This window comes from Condylura cristata, unplaced genomic scaffold (assembly GCF_000260355.1).
Source record: "Condylura cristata isolate star-nosed mole 26May11 unplaced genomic scaffold, ConCri1.0 scaffold00012, whole genome shotgun sequence".
Lineage (NCBI taxonomy): Eukaryota > Metazoa > Chordata > Mammalia > Eulipotyphla > Talpidae > Condylura > Condylura cristata.
The window spans coordinates 42,214,387-42,227,687 of record NW_004567113.1 but is presented as its reverse complement, the minus strand read 5'-3'; positions in this window follow the sequence as shown (position 1 = coordinate 42,227,687).

Below are 13,301 nucleotides of genomic sequence, written 5' to 3'. Positions count from 1 at the left end.
GCGGAAGTGGCTTTAGCTTCTTAGTGCTGTGCTTTAACCCGCTGCGCCACCAGGGAGGGCCAACAAGCTATTCTTATCTCAGATTCTCTTCTCAGTCTGGGAGAATGTGTTAAGCAACTACCAAGACATTTCCTTATGTTTCCTCACAATACACCCAATTCACAATTATCAGGAAAGGTCTCTTTTTCTGTAATTTGCCTAATAAAAGTATGCAGAGTAACATCTCACTACAACAGCATTCTTAGAAAACATATGTGAAATGACAGCTTTCGCTTTATTTACTTCCAGTATTGGGGGTGCCCTGTGATGCCTAAATTGTTTTTTAAAATGCTACTGGTATGTCCTCTTTAAGGTATTAAAAGGTTTAGAACTTTGTCCATCTCTTGATCCCAGCTGTTTCCTTTCCTTTTATCTCTGCCTGCTTCATTAACACCTGCCCTTTCTGCTTGTCTGTGGCTCTCTTCATTGTTTTCTCCTCGCCAACTACTTGTCTTCCTGCTCCTCTTCTGCTTTCTCAAATTGTAAATTGTTTAAATACGGTGTGAAAGTATATACTAGAATAAACATTGCCAATGTGTTAAATGTTAGTTGTAGAGGCTCCCAGTGTGTCACAATAATTATTCAGTACATGTAGTTAATTCATTTTTAAATAGTAATCATTACTACTTGCTAAGAACAGGTAAAGCTATTAAGAGAGTCTCAAAATAGAATAACCTTTAACACATCTGAGCAATAATAGTTTGTAGTACAATTTATGAGGTTTCAAATCCCAAATCTTCATTTTGAGAAAAGAGCCTTTTGGGTGGTATTTTCTACTCTCAAAGGATAGACTATTGCTACTTTTATATTTCACTATTATTCGAATCACTGCTATAAAACGGTTACTTGAAATCAATTGGAGTAGCATAGAAATATACTCTCTAAATTTTCTTGACTTAAATCTTGTTTATGAACCAAAACACATCCTTTAAGTTATTTAAAAGTGTTACAGAGTAGAGAACTGTGTGGGATTTGATTTGACACCCAGTGTCGCTAGTGAATACAGGGGACCTTCCCTTTAACTCTTTTACTCTAAATACTTCATCTGTAAAATCACAACAATAAAACTGAATTAGTGGGGTAGTGTTGGGTAGGATAAATTGAGGCTTTTAAAAAATGTCTTTCAAAATTTATATATGTAAACTATATAAATTAAATACATAATTATAACATTATATAATTTGCCTTTCTGTATATAAAGGCAATGTATACATACAAGTGTCAAATGTAACTTCGTAAAAGATGTATTTCCTAATTGCTTGAAACTTGATTTATAGGTATTGTCAAGTTAATTTTTTTGTCAAGTAAATTTTTGAAAAAATTCCAACATTGGCCCTCCCTGATCACACAGTGGGTTAAGCACAGCACTGAGAAGCTAAAGCCACTTCCACATGAGTTTGATTCCCGCTTGCCCTGGAGGTGACCACATGGTGTGGCAGGCCTCTCCTGACCCGTCCGCTGCTCCCCTCAGTGTACTTTGTAGATCTGCCTGTTCTGCTCCCCACTCTGTCTCTGGTGAAGCCTCTCGCCGCCCCTGAGCCTCTGGCCTGTACCAGAGTTCTGGATGAACAAATAAATCTTTAAAAAAAAGAATTCCAATATGAAAATATTGAACTTATAAGAAATATTGAAATTTTTATAGCTAACCCAAACTATGCAAAAAATACAGATTATTTTATAATTTACCCATCTTTTTAAGCCTTTTAATGCATCTCTCTAAGTCTTTCCATTTTTGGATCCACCCATTTCATTGAATAAAAAGGAAGAATTTTCTGTAGTATCATAGTGAAATGATGTTACATACCTCTCCCCCTTATTTATTTCTCCAAATGTCAGTCCAATTAGCAACTGAATGTCAATAGAACTTATGTGTTATATTTTGGTAAGACACGTGCTGGGCAAAGGAGTATGCATGCAAATGCATATTGGATAAAATACTGGACAGCAAAATTTGTTTTCCCACTAGGGTCAGCCATTCACTGAAATATTTATGAACTATTGTTGAGATGTTAATAGGGTGATATAGAGGTAGGGTCTACTCTCAGAGTGTGCAAAATTAAACTACAATGTACTGAATGAAATATGTTCGTTGAAGAACCCCTCTGTTCAAGGAAAAACACTGTTACAGAAGACCCACAATTAAGATGAGAATGCTTTCTTAGAACATTCAATGAATGAGAAGCACATTATGTATAATAAATCAGTAATTACAAATATAAAGTTCCCACAACACTGATTTCTAACATTACACAAAACTTAGATTATGCCTACATATATAATTTTGGTTGGATTTTCTTAAAAATATTGTTTGAAGTACTATTACTTAAACTGTGGAGAGGAGGAAGCTGAGGGACAGCGATTAGCTAACTGATACAGATCATATGGTTATTAGGTTCACCAACCCTATTCTGAGCACATGTAATTGGCAACCATTCAGTATATGCGTGCAAAAAGAAAAAAAAAAGTATGTATTTGTGTGTACATATATACAAGATATATGACCTGTGTATTCAATTAGAATTATTGGTTCCTGATAATTTTTTTAAGATGAGCTGTTACTTAAATTTTGAATGATAATCAAGATTTTACAATAGAGAGTGAAGTAAGTATGGAGAGGAAAAACTTCTAGTCTGAGAAGAGAGACTAAGCAGTGGTGGCTTGGTGTGATCCTGCAGGAGGTGATCTATAAATAGATCCAAACACATTTTGTTTGGATAGAGAAAAGTCCACATAAAGCAAAAAGTGGAAATTAGAGCTGGAATATGTGAATGAAGAAATTCTGCAGCAATGAAAACACTTTAATCTTCTAATAGGATAACGTTCTGAAAGCATCGACCACCTGACAAGGTGTGACAGCCTAATCTTTGTGAGGCATTTGAAGAGGTCACCATAGCTGTCGGAACCCGAAGAACTGTGACTCTCCAGCCCCTGAAATGATCCTGTTGGATTTCAGCAGCCAAGAAAGGTTCTGCTTAAATGACTGCATGAAATCATTCTTAACATATGGGGCTGTAAAGTAATGCTGTGTTTTGTCAGATATACCAGTTATAACTGTCTCCAAGAGCAAAGGTAAGAGCACTAGCTATACCACATATCATGGCTTTCTTCTAGTCCTGTCACTGTCAAGATCCATCCAGAAGGTACTGAACAAAATGGTTGACTTCAGTACCTTCATCCTTGAGAAGGTGAAGTAGATGATGAAAATCATTCTTTAATGTGTGACAGAAAGGGGGAGAAGTAAGCCTTGAGTTCCCCTTATGTAAGGTAGTGTCATGCCCTTCTGAGAGCAGCATTCAAGTGACTGTATTAAAACTGACACAATTGAGTAGCCAGAAAGTAAAATAAAATATATTTTAAGAAGAAAAAGTATTTCAGAAGTTTGGCAGAATTATGTCCTTGGCCTTCAGAAAAACACCAAAGTCAGGACAGAAGTGTGACGTGTTCCTCTGTTCTTTTCTCCTCTATGTTCTGCGTTATTACTTGCTAAATCAATTGCAGCTGCTTACTTCGGTCCAGTGCATTTAAGCCCTTTCTTGGGACCGCTAGAGCACCCTTTGAGAATTTCACCCATAACTCCTTACCAATTCCCTCAGCTGTCTTGACTTCTCTGCCAGAAAATTGTTATTATATTTATAACAGTAGTCTCAGAATATTTCACCAAGCTGCTTATGAAAATCTATTTTATACAACTAATGAATTATGCCTTCAATGTCTTTTTCTCTCTGCATGATGTCCTAGATTAATGCACTATATAATGTTGGTAAATACAATCATGTTTCTTCTTTAAAAGTCATTAAAAGGGTTTTAATAAACATTGAAATGATCAATGTGTTAATTGGTTCCAGATAATGTTTATCAAATATTTAGGAAGAGGAAAGAAAGTACTGTACAGCAAATAATCCAATTCAAGGAAGTAGTTTTATTGGAAGAGATTTGCTTAAATAGGGAAAGAATTTCAGCACTCCAACCTTTTTTTAAAATACAAATGAGAAATACAAATGAGAAAAAGAGGTGAAAATTAGCCTAAGTAAAATTTAATGGAACATTATGTTTGTGAATTTAATTCAACAAAAATATTTAAACTTTATGTTTCAATGATAAATCTAAATTAGGTTCTTTCATCATGTGACATAGACCAGCAAGATTTTACATTTATTAGTATTGTTTGTTAAAAATCATGTTCTGCATTGTAAAACTGAAGGCTTTAAGAACCTCTTCAGAATTGGAGGATTTCTTTGTTCTCAGGGGAGGAAAGTTATCTCAATTTCCCTCTACACTTAGGTCATATTCTACGCACTTACCCTAAATTTATACTTTCATGTCTTTAAATGAAAAAACACAAAATACAGACAGGGAGAGAAATCCAGCTATTTGTATTCATGAATGAATGAATTCTATCTTGCACTATCCAGCAGAAGTATCTCAAACTGTTTTAGAAATGAAAATCCCATACAACAATAAAAATTAATGGATAAGACATTTTGCTCTAGACCTTACCCTACAAATGGAACAAAGGACCTTGCTAAAGGATAACAGAGGTCCAGTTTGTCCTGGTGTTAAAACTCCACAAAGTCTGCAAACAAAAAGTTCATAAGCCAGGGGAAAATACAAAGTTTAGCATTGTCTTTCACTAGCTGAAAGTACAACACATGTAATGTTAACAAAAATGCTTGAGATGCCCCCCGAACAGCAAACTCTTCAAGTCTACAAGTGCTTTGCAGTATTAGGAAAATCTGCCTTATCCCTATTGAACATTCATTTTCAACTGTGTGTCATTTTTTTTTTCTTCCAGCCTAATGGAAGCAATGAATATAGAATTTTTGATTGGGGTCTCTACTTGTTTATTGTATGTATGTATGTATGTATACATGCACACATGTATGCATGCATTTTAAAAATATTTATTTATGCATTCAGAACTGGGGTACAGACCAGAGGTGCAGGGGCAGTGAGAGGCTTCACCAGAGACAGAGTGGGGAGCAGAACAGACAAAATGACAAAATACACTGCTGAGGGGAGCTACAGGGGTTCAGGAGAGGTCTGCCATGCCATGTGATCACCTCGCGGGGCAGGGATCAAACTCAGGCTGAAGTAGCTTTAGCTTCTTAGTGCTGTACTTTAGCCCACTGTGACACCAGGGAGGGCCTCATTGTATTTATTTTCAAACATTTTTACGTGGCAATCAAACTGATAACCTAATACTGATGTCACACACACTTTAGAATGGGGATTTTTCCCCCCAGTAATTCTGTTATTGTCACTAAAGAAGTCGGGGGTTGGAGGGAATGTGGTGAACAAGATACAGAAAATGGTTTATATGAGGAAAGTCATGGTCTAGTTTTTAAATGTGAATTTAGAGGCCTTCTGGTTGGGAGGTTAACCCCTAGATTAAATCTCCATGCTACACTATGATGGCCTGGGTTTGATCCTGGTCAGGAAGGTGACCCACATGGCACAGCAGACCTCGCCTGTCCTTCCCACTGCTCCCCTCAGCAGTGTATTTCTAGATCTGCCTGTTCTGCTCCCCAGTATGTTTCTAGTGAATTCTCTCACCCTACCCACAATCCTGGCACCTCTGGCCTGTACCTCAGTTCTTCTATGCAGAAATAAAAGAAATTCAAAAAATAAATATGAGATTAGCTGGCTAACAAATTCTAAATTTTAAGACTTGGTGATTTATGGAATTTTAATGAAATAAAGTTTCTCAGTGATGCAGGGAGAGAAAAGTGATGGAAAACAAAATGAATCAGATATAGATATGAGACATCCTATAGCTCATTGCATAGATACAGAATTTTCTGTGGTATTTCTAAATTGTATGAAGAATACACTTGTCAGGCAAATGTGTTATGGCAGAAGATATAATCTACTTGCAAATATGCATGTTGTTTAGGTCACTTAAATTTGTGATTATTCTTTTAAGTAAAAAAAAAAGTCATTATTCAGGATTATATTTATTTTCAGCATCATTATACTCTTTAAAAGCATTTTGGTCTTAGGATGCAAATAAAAGCTGTTGGCATAATTCAGTCTTTGATCCATGGGCAGTTTAATAACCTCAAATATTTATTTGGGATATCATTTGTGTTTACTGTTTATAAAGTACTAAAAATACTATTAAGCAGTGCTCTGCCTCTCTAATCTGTTATAATAATTTGTGTTACATAATATTGAACAGCTTCCACAAGATGAGTAAAGAATTCAAGAAAACCTTGTCTTTGTTAGCAAGTTACATATTTGCACATCTATGCTGGTTAATGATGAAAACACAATACCATTACATAGTGCTTGCAGTATAAAATGTGGTGTAGTAGGATTTATTTCTTCCTTCAATGGAGCTGCCAAAAGAAAACTACGGTCATATTAAACAATGCAAAGGCAACAAACAAAATACATATTTAGCTGATGAGTGCAGCTGAAAAGTGTGAAGTTTTTAAAAAATCAAAGCAGAAACATTCCTTGAAGAAGGGGTTTATGGAAGTTATTGAAACATTCTGAGCCTCAGTTTCCTTATTAAAAGTGGGTTTAATATCTATCTATCTATACATATAGATATAGATATATATCTATATATATAGATAGATATATATATAGACATAGATATAGATATAAAGTAAAAAAAAAAATGTTAAGGATGTGGAGAAAAAGGAACTCTCCTACAGTGCTGGTGAGAATGCAAACTGATCCAACCAATATAGTAGGCTATGTGGAGCTTCCTCAGACTACTAAAAATGGAGCTCCCATATGACCCAGCAATTCCACTCCTAGGGATCAACTCAAAGGGCACAATACCATTAATTCAAAAAGTATACCTGTACCCCTATATTTATTTCAGCACTATTTACAATAGGTAAGGTATGGAAACAACCAAAATGTTTCAGAATAGATGACTGGATCAAGAAGATGTGGTACATATACACAATGGAATACTATTTAGCAATCAAAATGATAAACTCATGCTATTTGCTGCATTATGGATGAAGCTGGAAGGGATTATGCTCAGTGAAATAAGTCAAAAGGAAAAAGAAAAATACCAGAGGCTCTCACTTACAGGAGTAATATAGGGGAACCAAATAGTAAGCCAGGAAAACAGTAACTATAATAAATTAAAAAAAAAACTATCAGGCAATTATTTATCAGAGACACTCTGCAGAGGAGGGGGGGAAGGGGTGAAAACAGGAAGGTGGTGTGTTCTTACAGAGGGACTATGATAATAGTACAGAGGTGAATTGGTGGTGGAAATTTTGGCACTACACCTGAGATGCTAAAGCATACATTGTACGAAAAAGAAGAACAATGTAAAATATATATAAAATAAAATAATTTAAAAAGTAGCATTATTGATACTTGTAGAACCACAATGGTATATCAGTGTCTACCACTTAGTAAAATTCCTTTTTTATTTTAATTAGCACTGAATATTTAAAGTTAGATAAAATTTTCCATTTTGAGTGTGTATCTAATATTTATAGGAACATACGTAGATATAGATAGATAGATAGATAGATAGATAGATAGATAGATAGATAGATAGATAGATACACACACACAATATTATTTAAGAGAGTTCTTATTGACTGTAGGGTTTAACTTTAGTTATTAAATTGGCAATAGGAGAACAATTTGTCTGGGAAGTACCTACCTATAAAAAAGTTTGTTAAAATTTAATTTAATAACAATCTAAGTGGTTACATGATGTCTCTTTTTCCACCAGTTATTTAAACTAGAGACTTAACATTTTTAGACAGTTTTTCAAAGACTCATTTTTTGGTTTCATTGATTTTTTTTCTATTTATTTCCTGACTTTAATTTCATTGATAACTTGACTAATTTATATTATGTCTTTTCTAGTGCTTACTTAGGAATTAATTTGCTCTTCTTTTTCAAGTTTGCCAAGATGGAAACTTAGATCACTGGCTTTAGACCTCTCTTCTTTACTAATATTGGCATTCAGAGCTCTGCTCCCACTGTATCCATTCCACGGATACAACATCTCATAATTTTTATTCTATTTAAATATTTTAAAATTTCCCTTCAACCTTCTTTACTTTTACTACTGAGAAGTTAAAGTAATAATACTTTAAATTTTCTTATAGTACTATCCAAAAGAATTAAAATGAATCACGTAATTTTAAATTTTATAATCATATCATTGCAAAGTAAAAAGAAATATATTTTTATAACAGGTTATTTTTACATCATTTTGTACATTTTTTTCCCCATCTCAATTGTAATCCCCACGGGTTTCCCATCACCAAGTCACCATGTGCCATCACCATAATCCCTCCCCCCACCCTGTTTTTGATCCCATTCCCCACTCCACCCCACAAAATGTCTCTGGTATATGGTTGTTCATTATTCAAAGAAATAAATTTTAACACATATTATGCAATCTAGTATATTCAATGTATCATAATTTCAATAATTCAATATAAAACATTAATGAACTACTTTGAATTTTTGTACTGTCTGAAATTTATATTGTCATTGTATATAATTATGGCACATCTCAATATAGATGCTAAATTTTCATCAGAAATACCTCACCTATGTTTAGATTTTATTAAAGTTATTGTTGTATATATACAATTATATGTGCAGGTTTTTCCATACCTACTTCCCAATAAAGAATGATCAAAATTTTTCTTTTAAAATTTGCAGTTATTTGATGAGGTTGCTATTTAAAAATAATTGATTCAATCTCAAATCAGAAATTAATTAGAAAAACTGCATTTAGCTAATTATATAATTTCATTACTGTATCAAAAAAAAATTTAGATTTATTTATGTATGCTTACAGAGCTGGGGTAAAGGTCAGAGTTGCAAGGGCTGTGAGAGGATTCACCAGAGACAAAGTGGGGAGCAGAACAGGGAAACTGAGGAAGTACACTGCTTAGGAGAGCAGCAGGTTGCCTCAGTAGAGGTCTGCTGAGCCATATGGATCACCTCCCCCAAAGGGATCAAACTCATGCTAAGTGGACTTAGCTTCTTAGTGTTGTGCTTTACCCCACTGTGTTTGTATCAATGTTTTAAACAATTAATTTCAAACAAATAACTTGAAAAGCAGTTCTGAATTTATCAATAACAATAGAATATTCCCTATTTTTTCTTTTTATGGATAATTTATATGACATTTAGTTGCAGTGAAAGTCATTTGCCATTCATTATGTCAACAATTACAAAAGAGTCATTACAATGCATGAAGACTGACACTTCACCAAGAATTAGCATACCTGTCTAGCTAGGTTACATAAAACTTCCTCTACAATACCTTCAAACTCAGCCCATCCCTATTCATTTACATTTGTGAGAAAATGTAGATCAGATTCCATTTTTAAATTGTCTTACATGTAATGTGGAGTATTTAGATGTATTCATTTTGTTTCAAGAAAATCTTGAATTGGAATAAACAATTGTCTTTATAAAATTCTACCACTGTTCAGTGAGTCTAACCAAATCACGTATCATCTTCCACTTCTCTCAACAGTTCCCTATTCTGGTGATGATTCATAACACTAGTACATTTATCTGGAACAATTTTTTTTTTTTATTTATGCGTACAGAACTGGGGTACAGGCCAGAGACTCGGGGGGTGAGAGGCTTCACCTGAGACAGAGTGGGGAACAGAACAGGCAGATCAATGAAGTACACTGCTGAGGGGAGCAGCGGGCAGGTCAGGAGAGGTCTGCCTAGCCATGTTGTTTACCTCCGGGGCAGGTGGGGACTGAACTCATGCGGAAGTGACTTTAGCTTCTCAGTGCTGCGTTTTAACCCGCCGCGCCACCAGGGAGGGCCTTATCTGGAACAATTTTTAACCACTACACCCTTGATAGCTTTTAGAAATTGTTTCTTTAGTGACCACACACATATTTTACATGCATTAAATAGCAAAATGAAGCATAAGGAAAACATGCCTCATTTTAAAATTCCACTAAATGTGGACATTTGACTTAATATGTTGGGTTTCCCTATGTCATGAGAGAAACTACTTTTTTTCCCTCCATATCTCACTGAAACTTTCTGAAACAATAAAATTGCAAAAGTATCTATTCCCTGAGGTCCAATTTACTGATTGCATTGAAATTTCTCTTCAAAACTTTCTTCATAAACATACTGACCTAAGATTAAAGAAAAGTAACTAAATTTTTGAAATTCTGAATAAGTGATCTTTGACAATGGTTAAGAAGTATCTTGTATTCTGGGCCCTCCCTGGTGGCCCAACAGATTAAAGCACAGCACTAAGAAGCTGTTGGAGCCACTGCAGCACAATTTTGATCCCTGGCCAGGGAGCTGACCCACATGTCATGGAAGAACTTTCCTGACCCACTCACTACTCCCTCAGCAGTGTGTTCCAGTACTTCTACCTGTTCTCCTCATTCTGTCTCTGGTGAATCCTTTCATGCCTCATAGCTATGGCCTGTGCCTTAGTTCTGTGTGCATAAATAAAAATAAAATCTTTTTAAAAATGTACATTATGTTCTACTGGAAATTGTCTACTTGATGTCTTAATTTGAATATTTAACAAACATTTTATAAGATTTACTTCTTGTATCACAGTAACATTGGTTGATAGAACTGTATATCTTTAAAAGTTATCATAATCTAAGAAATGATTTCTTTACTATCACTCTCAGGATGATTTGTTTTATGTAAAAATAATCTATAGGTATCAAAACTATAACCTGTTGCTAATAATATAAATTTTACATTGTTAATATATATCTTATATATTGTGAAATCTATTGGATACTTTCATTTTAATTTTCTGCTTTCTCTTGATTTCTGGAAGTCTTAATTTTTGATTATATTTCTCACTTCTTATAGGTCATTTACTGTTCTATTCTCTTTCCTTCTTAGCTCGGGAATTGAAAACTACTGAGGATTATAATCACATCTATTTCAGTGAAGGCTCTTGTATAAAATGTCTCACCCAGAGCAATCAAAAAGTTCTAAGATGCCATACACAGGGGGATATTAGCATCCATCAACAGACTTTTCTATGTTCTCCTTTGTCATTAAAATCTCAATTTTGCGTATGGATTCCTGGAAACCTATATGATCAAACGATGAAACACTTTAATGTGTATACTGATTATAATTGGCATTCCAGAAAAAAAAAAAATTCAAAATGTCACAAATATATGTTTCTCTGTGATCGTTTACAATTTTTCATCTGATTTGTGGGATGAAAGTGGGAAAAGCAATTAAGGCCTTTGCCTTCTTTTCTATAGATATAATGTAGCTGATTCTATGTTTGTCAAAACATCTGAAAGCAAACCAGACTTTTCATTGCAAGCTAGTGTAGACATTCGTGGTATATTTCATGGAATGAATATGGAAAATAACAAATAATAATCACATCATAATTACAGATTTCTTACCAACTTTTTCCTTTCATCTGTCATGTTAAATAGGATAGGAAATAGATTCATGTATGTTAAAAATCACAAACCATTATAATGTTTAAAAGGGCAAGCAGCCTCAAAGAACAAAAACCTAGAATCAAATGCATGAGCTTCAATGTGCAAATGAATGTACAGTATTGATTGCATTTCCATATGATAGTCCAATCAGGTAAGTTTCTCATTTACAGGTAGTTCATCCCTCTTTAAGAGATCTGTGATATACTAGAACCTGGTGATTGAGTTGTCTGTTCTTTTGCTTTCATTATCTATCAGCAGAGTTCATTTATCAGATTTCATCAGTTAGATGCCTGGTAGGTAGGGTATGTAGCAATAGGTAGTAATATTTCATGATTACTAACCATGGGTAGGTAAAGAAAAGCAATAGGCAGAACTGGACATCAGTTCTTTGTAAGTTCCATCCTCCATTAAGAAAAATTTACAACTATTTCAGATTGTTAAAACTAAAAGAAACAAGAGAATATGGAACAGCGACTGTAAGTGGTCAGCAAAGCCTAAATTGTTTACTATCTCGATATATACAGGAATAAACTGTGAAAAAAATCCTTCAACAGTGTCAACATTATTCTTGGATAAAGTATTTCATGTATAGTCTTATCAATGCACTACTGGTCATGATTATAAAAAAATAATTAAAAATTATATTACTTTTCTGTTTATTCCCTGACATCTTTCAACTTGTATATGTAATGGAGGATCATCACTATGTTATTTTTTAGAAAGTTCATGCTTCTTCCTGCTTGCAAATATTTTTTTCTGCATTCAATGGAATTTATTTTCTATTGAAATGATACTCATTCAGCTTCACTGCATACAATGCTTCAGAATATTATTGTAGTTATATCTATTAAAGTATTTCTGTTTGACTACTTTCCTTTTGGTAGGCAAAGTGCCCCTTTCATTTATTAACTATCCATTTAGATAATACTAGTATTCTAGGATGTGGCATCTTATTTGTAGTCCTTCATCCAACTGTGATATTTTTGAAGAAGCCAAGCTGATTCTTAAATATTAACATATTGTTAATCTTATTTGAAGATAAATGTATTTTCTTGCAGCTAATTTGCATTGCCATGTAAACTTTAAGAAAGTCACATTCTATGAAATGACACATTTGAATTCAAATCTTTCTTCTATATGTATGTCAGACTGTACTTAAGCTAGCAGGGATATTGAGTTAATATATAATGTAATATATACATATATATATGTGTGTGATTAAGAATTTTCTATAATTATTTTTGCATCAAATATTAAAATTCTGCATAGATTAGTTTCTGATGTTTGAGGAAAATGAAATGTAACTTTAACTTTTTATAGTCTGGCAGATCAACATGCCAATAGGTAATAGCTCATTATCTATTACCTCTTTCACTGCTATTTTTACTACATTTGATCTTTATAAAGATTCTGAAATGCCTTATGTGTATTTTTTGTTTGTGTCAGATTATTTGAGGATTAAACAACCAGAGGGCACAACACATAAGCTACTTAGAAATAAGGAGTTTTCTATAATTCTTCAAATCAAGCAAAAAACACTGCTGTAATTTAAATTTCCAAATTTTAGATTCCACAAGTCTGTAGAAATCCCACTGTAAATTCAGTAGTGTATTTCAATAGATTAATCTGTCCTGCAGCCCACTGTCTCTAATGGATCCCTTCAACCCCCCATACCTCTGGCCTGTGCCCCAGTCCTTGAATACAATAAATCGATCTTCAAAATAAATTTTCCACAAGATAATCACTTCTTCCTTCTAAAAAGTAAGGTATACTGAAATCCTTGAGAGCAAATCAGAACTTCGGCTATCCAGGGTCTTCTGGAAAGTTTAGTTTTGCAGA